Consider the following 7,619-nt stretch of genomic DNA (forward strand, 5'->3'; position numbering starts at 1 on the left):
TTTTTTTGATTTTTCGAGACAGGGTTTCTCTGTGGCTTTGGAGCCTGTCCTGGAACTAGCTCTGTAGACCAGGCTGGTCTCGAACTCACAGAGATCCGCCTGCCTCTGCCTCCCAAGTGCTGGGATTAAAGGCGTGTGCCACCATCGCCCACTGGAAGATTTTAAGGTCTAAAGTCCTGGGTCACACGATCGGTAAAACCTTGAAACCGTGACCAGACCAAAGGCTGGTCCGTTTGTTTGTTTCTTTGTTTGTTTGTTCCCAGTAGCTCTCCCTTTCGTCACCTCCCTCTTTCCCACACTCCTTCACTGCTGGGGGTGACCCTTTCATGAGAAAGCACCCACTTTAGCAGTCAGCTCAGGATCAAAAAGTCCTCAAGCGACAAGGAAATGGAACAGCTCCTAAACTGTGAAACATCTGTCAGAGAGATGTCCGCTTCTCTGGGAGCCCTCGGCCATCCTCGCTTCTTTCCAGGGTCACAGTGTCGTCACGAAAGCCGGAAGAGTCAAAGTATGAGTTCTAAGCCATCCCAAGGATGGAACTGGTTGAAGTCCCCATGTTTCATTACTAGATATACATTTAATTTGGTTGATTGCAGCTGAGTACCCATTCCAGTCTTTCCTTTTTCTTATGGCCTCAAATTCCAAATATATTCAAATCTAAAGCTTCTTCGTTTCCCAAAGAGAAAATGTGGGCCGGGGTGTGATTATTGCTTGATACACAGTGCAGGAATAAAACCCCACTGTCCAGTTCTTCAGCCTTTGCTGGTGCTTTTGTCTCCACTGGCTTTCCTGTCTGTCAGGGTGTCCTCCACCAAGTCTCTGAGCCAGCTTGCTTCTTTCCCTCCACATCTGCTTTGGCTCAGTCTGCAGCAGATGGCTCTTGGGTGTCCCAAACTGCTCTCAAATTGCTCTTCTACCAAGGTCTCATCCCACCCTCCTGCCATACCCAGGACTGTTCTAAATGCTGCTGTAGTGTTTGAAAAAAGTATTTAGGTGAGGAAGAATGTGCACAGGCAGACCAACTACAGGTTCTTACAATTTTATTATTATTTTATGTGCATAGTCTACACATATGTCTGTGTACCACGTGGATGCCTGGTACCTGAGGAGACCAGAAGAGGGCACTGGATCCCCTAGGACAGGAATTACAGATGGCTGTGAGTTGCTGTGTGGGTGCTGGGTACTGAACCCCGGTTATCCAGAAGAATAGCCAGGACTCTGAACTGCTGAGCCATCTTTCCAATTCCAAAAGTTTAAAATAGACAACTTCCTTTTTCCCCCCTCTTTTTTATTTCTTATTTCTCCCTCCTCTTTTTCCCTCCCCTTCCCTTTCTTTCAACACTGAATCTCATGTAGCCCACACTGCCCTTGAACTCACAAAACTGGCCTGGTCTTGAACTCCTGATCACCTTGCCTCTATTGCCCACGTGCCAGACGACAGTTCCATGCCACCATGCCCAGCCGCTGGGCTTATGCTCTTGGTCCCCTTCCCTTCTTCCCTTCCTCTCATCCTTTCCTGCCTACTGCCACAACCAGCGGCACCACGGTTGTGGAATATTAGCTTAACATGTGTTACATTCATTTATGCTGGGGAATATTTGTGTAATGATGCAAGGCTGTGCTGTGTTCTTTTATGTTACATTTGTTTAACTTTGCCTACCTGAAACACCTCATTGGTTTAACAAAGAGGTGAATAGCCAATAGCTAGGCAGGAGAGAGAAATAGGTGTGGCTGCCAGACCGAGGGAATAACTCAGAGGAGAAATATAGGCTCAGAGACGAGCGAGGAGTGAGTGAAGGAGGAGAGGACGCCAGGGGCCAGTCACCCAGCTACACAGACAGCCAGAGAGTAAAAAGGAAAGAAACATATAGAATAAAGAAAGGTTAAAAAAAAAAAGGAAGAGAAAAAGCACAGAGGCAAAATGTAGTTAAAGAGATACGGGATGATTTAAGTTTGAAAAGCTGGTGAGAAACAAGCTAAGGCTGGCCATTCATGAGTAAGAATAAGTATCTGTGTTTTTATTTGGGAGCTGGATGGTGGGCACCCAAAGAGTAAAAAAACCAAGTACACACTACCATAGCCAATGCTTAGACATACAATGCATATACATATGCACGGTCTTGCTATGCTCACTTGGAATTTGCAATCCTCCTGGCTCAGCCTCCTCAATGTCTGTACCACCACACCCATCAGTCAAGGTTTCATGAGTCAGAGGAGAGGTCTCATTTGGGATGGGGTTCACATGGTGATAGAGGGAAGGCAGGCTAGGCCTCCACAAAATTTTACCATCTTCAGGGAGAAAGTCTGGGGCATCTGCAGCTCTTTGGGGATAGCCTCAGCTTTGTTGTGGGTAGTCCGGCTTGGATCAACCACCACGATCACTCACTCTAAGCACAAAGACCCAAGAATAATTGTTTTTCTTTTAACTTTATTCTTTATTGTGTGAGTCTATAGTATATGTATGTACGAGTACATGTGTGGGTGCCCACACACTTGTGTGTGCACATGGGTGGAGGCCAGAGGTTGGCATCAGGTACTTATTCTAGTACTCTCCACATTATTTGCTGAGCAGGGTCTCTCAATGGTCCCAGAGCTCCCAGTTGTCTAGACTGGCTGGTCAGTAAGTTTAGGGAATCAACTGTTTCTAGGCTACCACGACTGGCTTGTAAAATGATGTTCTTTGCATGGGATTTTTATATCTTCTTTCTTTCACCCCTTTGATAATTTCCTCTTATTGTTGCTAGATCCCTGATGGGACACAGTGGGTCCCTTTATTATTTTCTAAACATACGCGTTAGATCTCACACAAACACATTCACAAGTGCTCACTGCTGTGACTGTCACATGACATTACATGCTCAAAAGACCTCATGCTCTCTAGCTTATATTCATTGTAGTGAGGTGGTTTCCCTGTTCAGTCACAGCTCCTGAGATGACAAGGACAGAGACGGGGGGGGGGGGGATCACTGAAAGAGCTGATGTCCCTGACCCCACGTGGCCTGACATTGACAACTGAGATCCTCCACTGTTTTGTCTGTGCAATTGCATGGAGAGGCTGAGAAGTTAGTGGTAGCTAAGCAAGCACAGGGCCTTGATTTCAGTCCCCCCCAAATCATAAGTAAATAAAGCACAAATACTTATTTTTCTTCTAAGGCTGTTGTGAATCAGATAAAAACATTTCTGAATTGTACACTGTACTATGAGTGCCCCCCTCCCCATCAACTTCTCTCTCTCTCTGTCTCTCTCTCTCTGTCTCTCTCTCTCTCTGTCTCTCTCTCTGTCTCTCTCTCTCTCTCTCTCTCTCTCTCTCTCTCTCTCTCTCTCTCTCTCTCTCTCTCTCTCTGATGCAAAATCTCCTTCAGCCCACCTGCCTGGGAAGAGAGCTCACCAGGAGATGGAGAATGGGCTGGGCCGGGCTGGTATTACATGGAATGTGAAGTTAAAAGTAGTAACATCCCTGATATTATGAAACTAGCAGTTTAGTAATACCTCTTTAAAGAAAAGAGTGTAAAGACAAAAATGTGGTCCCTTTCTGAAACATTGGAATTTTTCTCAAATTTGACATAACTCAATTCGTACATCTCTGATCCCTGAGTACTATAACCTGCTCTGCGCTGCTTCTTTGTGTAAGGGTAACATACTTCACCAGCAGTATTCAAGAGCTGACCTTGTATCTGGGAATGTAGCTTGGTGGTTGAACAAATGCTTAACACGCAGACTCCCTGGGTCCACTCCAGCACCCTTGAAGAGTAAACTTGTAAACGAAGGTCGCAGTGGAAACAACGCGAGTCTCTGTCAATGGGCGCATGAGTCAGCTGTGTGGTCTATATGTCCAAGGGGCTTATTCCGTCTTCAGAGACAGAAAGCTTGATTCGCTCTACAGTGTGGATGAGACTGGACAGCAGTGTGACCCAGGGTAGAAAGAAGCCACAGAAAGACAAAGACTGTGCACTTCTAGTTACATAGGACGCGCAGAGTGGTCAGATCGTGAAGACAGGAAACAGAAAGGTGGTTGCTGGAGAAGGGAGGCATCGTTCAGTGTGGACGGCTGTAGCTTTGCAGGGGGCTGGAGTGGGTAGTGGGGGTAGCAACAGTGCGTCAGTGTGACCTTGCTGAAGTCGCTCCCAGTGCATTTGAGATGGCTCAAGGGGACATATTGTGATATAGGTATATATTTCTAAAAGACTTTAAAAATGTGTGTGTGTGTGTGTGTGTGTGTGTGTGTGATAGAAAGAGAGAAGAAGTTATATGTACCTTCACAGGTAGAGGCCAGAAGGAGGCGTCAGATCCCTCCAAGCTGAAGTTGCAGGCATGTGCAAAACACCCAGTATGTGCGGTGAGTGCTGGGATTAGAACTCTGCACCCCATGCGCAGCAGTAAGTGCTCTTGACCCCTTAACCATGTCAGAAGCCTCTACATTTGATTTTTTTAACTTTTAATTTAATTTTTTTTTTTGAGACAAGGTCTTACTCTGTAGCCTAGACTTGCCTAAAACTCATGGCTGTCCTCCTGCCTTAGTCTTCCAAATTCTAGGATTATAGGTATTGCCACCACATCTGACATGTTATATGTTTTTACCACAATAAAAAAGAAAGAAAGAAAGAAAGAAAGAAAGAAAGAAAGAAAGAAAGAAAGAAAGGAAGGAAGGAAGGAAAAGGGTAAGTAACCTCCCAGGTGTGATACAGTCTTGTGATTCCAACATTTGAGAAATGGTAGCAGGAGGATCATGACAAGAGTTTGAGACCAACTCAGGCTACAAAAGACCGCCCCCCCCCCACACACACACAAAAAAACAATAACAACAAAACAGGCCACAAAAGGTAAATAACACGTAAATGAGCAGCTAGGGCGCCTGCTTTCCCAGAGTTCCCATCATACGCGCTTTATGTCAGCAAGTGGCCAAAACATATCCCATGTGGACCTCTGGCTCCATGTGTCCACTGACCTCATGTCTGAAGTGGTCGATGCTGACAAAATTGAAACAGTTAGAAAATAGATGGCTACGGTAGCTTTCATTAAAAAACGAGACTCCAGGCTGTTTGGTGAGCTCAGCCCTTTCGATGGAATAGCACAGGCTGAGAATGTAGCTGGAGAGAGCCTTGGCCTAGCCGACCCCAGGCCCTGACCCTGCACCCCCAATACAAAAAACAGAACAGAGGCAAGAAGAACCATCTGAGTTCAGTTGTGTTTCTGGCCTTCTGGATGACTGGAATTTTTGGCAAATGAAAACCTCTCATTAGCCAACATCTTGAGCAATCATTGGGTTCGTTTCGTGCCTCGGGTAGTTCAAATAGCATCTCTCGCTGCAGATGAGGCAACCCTAGAGCCCCAAGCCGTAGAAAGAAAAACCGTTTGCCAGTCACAAGGAGAAAAGTAAAGCACAAACCACTCCCTGCCTCCCAGGCTGCGCTCTGTATGCCACGTCTATACAGCAATCATGCTTCCTTCTATGGGATTTCCATGGGTCACCATTTCTCTACCACACTCTAGAATGTTAGCTATTCTAATCATTGAATGAAAACTCTTTTGAGTGTTCCAGACAGTTGTTTATCTGGGTAAAGGTGTGTGATGAAAAGCTTCTGCCGTGTCTCTGAAGTTATCTGGAATCAAGGTCTAACAGGAATCTGAGCATGTGATCTTTGAGGCTGGCCCCTGGGGGGGGGGGGGGGGCTCGGGTCCTTCTTCACAAACACACCGACCTCCTAGTGTCTTCATGAGCGCTCAGCGAGACTTGCCTGTGACCGGGTTTGAGTTTCTATAACATAAAGGGACAATGCTGCCCAAGTTTTTCTTCTTCTTTTGTTTGTTTGGTTTTTTTTTTGGGGGGGGGCTCTTTCACCCTTGAAGGAGATTGGAGCTAAGATTGGAGCTATTTTCATGACACACCAGGATGGTATTTGCCTTTCTTCACTACAAATCTTGTGAGGTAGGCACGTCCAGAGACGATGGGACATGGATAATATTTGTAGCATGCTGAAAACAAACGCCTACGTGAGGTATCACCTTGCCTTCTGACGGGTCAGTTACTAAAGACATTTGTGAAAATCTTCAAAACTAGTACTTCTTTGTTTATTTTTGTTTAGAAGTTATTGTTACCCCACCCATCCACCCATGGGAATTTTTGTCAAAAGTAATGAGTACCAGTGTTCATTTATATTACAAAATATTTTAAATGTTTACTTTGAGTGGGTATAGCAATCATCTACACCTTTAATCCTAGCACTGATAGCCAGAGGCAGGATATCTCTTTGAGTTTGAGGGCAACCTTGTCTACATGGGGGTTTTAAGCCAACCAGGGCTACATAGTGAGACCCTGTCTCAAAAAAAAAAAGGTTAATTTCCATCTTCTGACATGGGAAATATTGTCATATATAATCATGTAAGCAAAGATCTTGGAGAACTGTATCACGTTTAAATAATAAACTGGTCCTAAGGACAAAACATTTAAAAAATGCAGAGACAAAGCACCTATAAAAAGGAGGTGGCTGCTTTATAGTCACTTAAAACAGTGGTCCTCAACCTTCCTAATGCTGCGACCCTTTAATACAGTTCCTCATGTGGTGGTGACCCCCAACCATGCGATTCCTTTTACTGCTACTTCATAAACTGTAATTTTATTACTGTTCTGAATTGTAATGTAAGTATCTGTGTTTTCTGATGGTCTTTGGCAACTCCAAAGGGGTTGCGACTCCCAGGTTGCGACCCTCTGACTTAAAAGGCAAGTATCAGACTGTTACAAAGGTCACACGCCTCTTTAAAAACGTAAGTAAACATAAAAAAAGAAAACGTGAGCAGTCCCCCATGCCAGGAAGAGCTGCTGCCTGGGTTCTACCCGCAGTGAGTTTACATGAGGAGGCTTGGGGACTCGAAGCTGATTTGCTGGCCTTTGGCCCCCACCTTGAGACCTCAGTTCTCCTCCAGCTCCTTCTGGCTCTATTTCTTTAGTCAGCGTTCTAAGTGTACTTCTTAGTGGGAGCTCTTCGTAACATCATAACATCACCCATCAGTCTCTTCTGCTCTTTCTTTGTTGATACTGGTTGCCTGGTCGTGCATACCTGAAGTCCTAGCACGAGAAGTGAGGCCGAGGCAGGGGGATTGCAGCAACTCTGAAGCCAGGCAGGTCTACATAGCTAGCTTCAGGCCGGCTACTTAGGAAGACACTATCTTAAAAACAAAGCAAAGCACAAAGAAACAGACAATTCAAAGGCCGGTTATCCACCACAACGCCTCTCCTGTGGGCCTTGCTAGAGAGTGAGCATTGAGTAGGGGCTGTTGGACTAAGTAAGTGGGTGGGGGAATCAGTCTAGGATGCCCCAAGGTCTTGCTGTATGTAAGACCTTATACTAAAAATAATACAATTTCCTCCCCCATAGTCTTTTATGCAGCCCTGCTGACCTAGAATTTTGAACACACAGAGATTTTGTATAGATTGTATTTATTTATTTATTGTACGCGCACACACACACACGCACACACACACACACACACACACGAGCGCATCTGTGCTCTCATACACCATGGTGTGTGTGTGGAGGTCATAGGATACCTTTATGGGGTCAGATTTTCCCTCTATTGTGTGTAAGTTCTGAGGATCCAGCTCAGGCCTCAAGCACTTCACC

The sequence above is a fragment of the Alexandromys fortis genome, unplaced genomic scaffold (assembly GCF_014885135.2).
Source record: "Alexandromys fortis isolate MF-2015 unplaced genomic scaffold, M_Fortis_MF-2015_v1.1 scaffold_22, whole genome shotgun sequence".
NCBI lineage: Eukaryota > Metazoa > Chordata > Mammalia > Rodentia > Cricetidae > Alexandromys > Alexandromys fortis.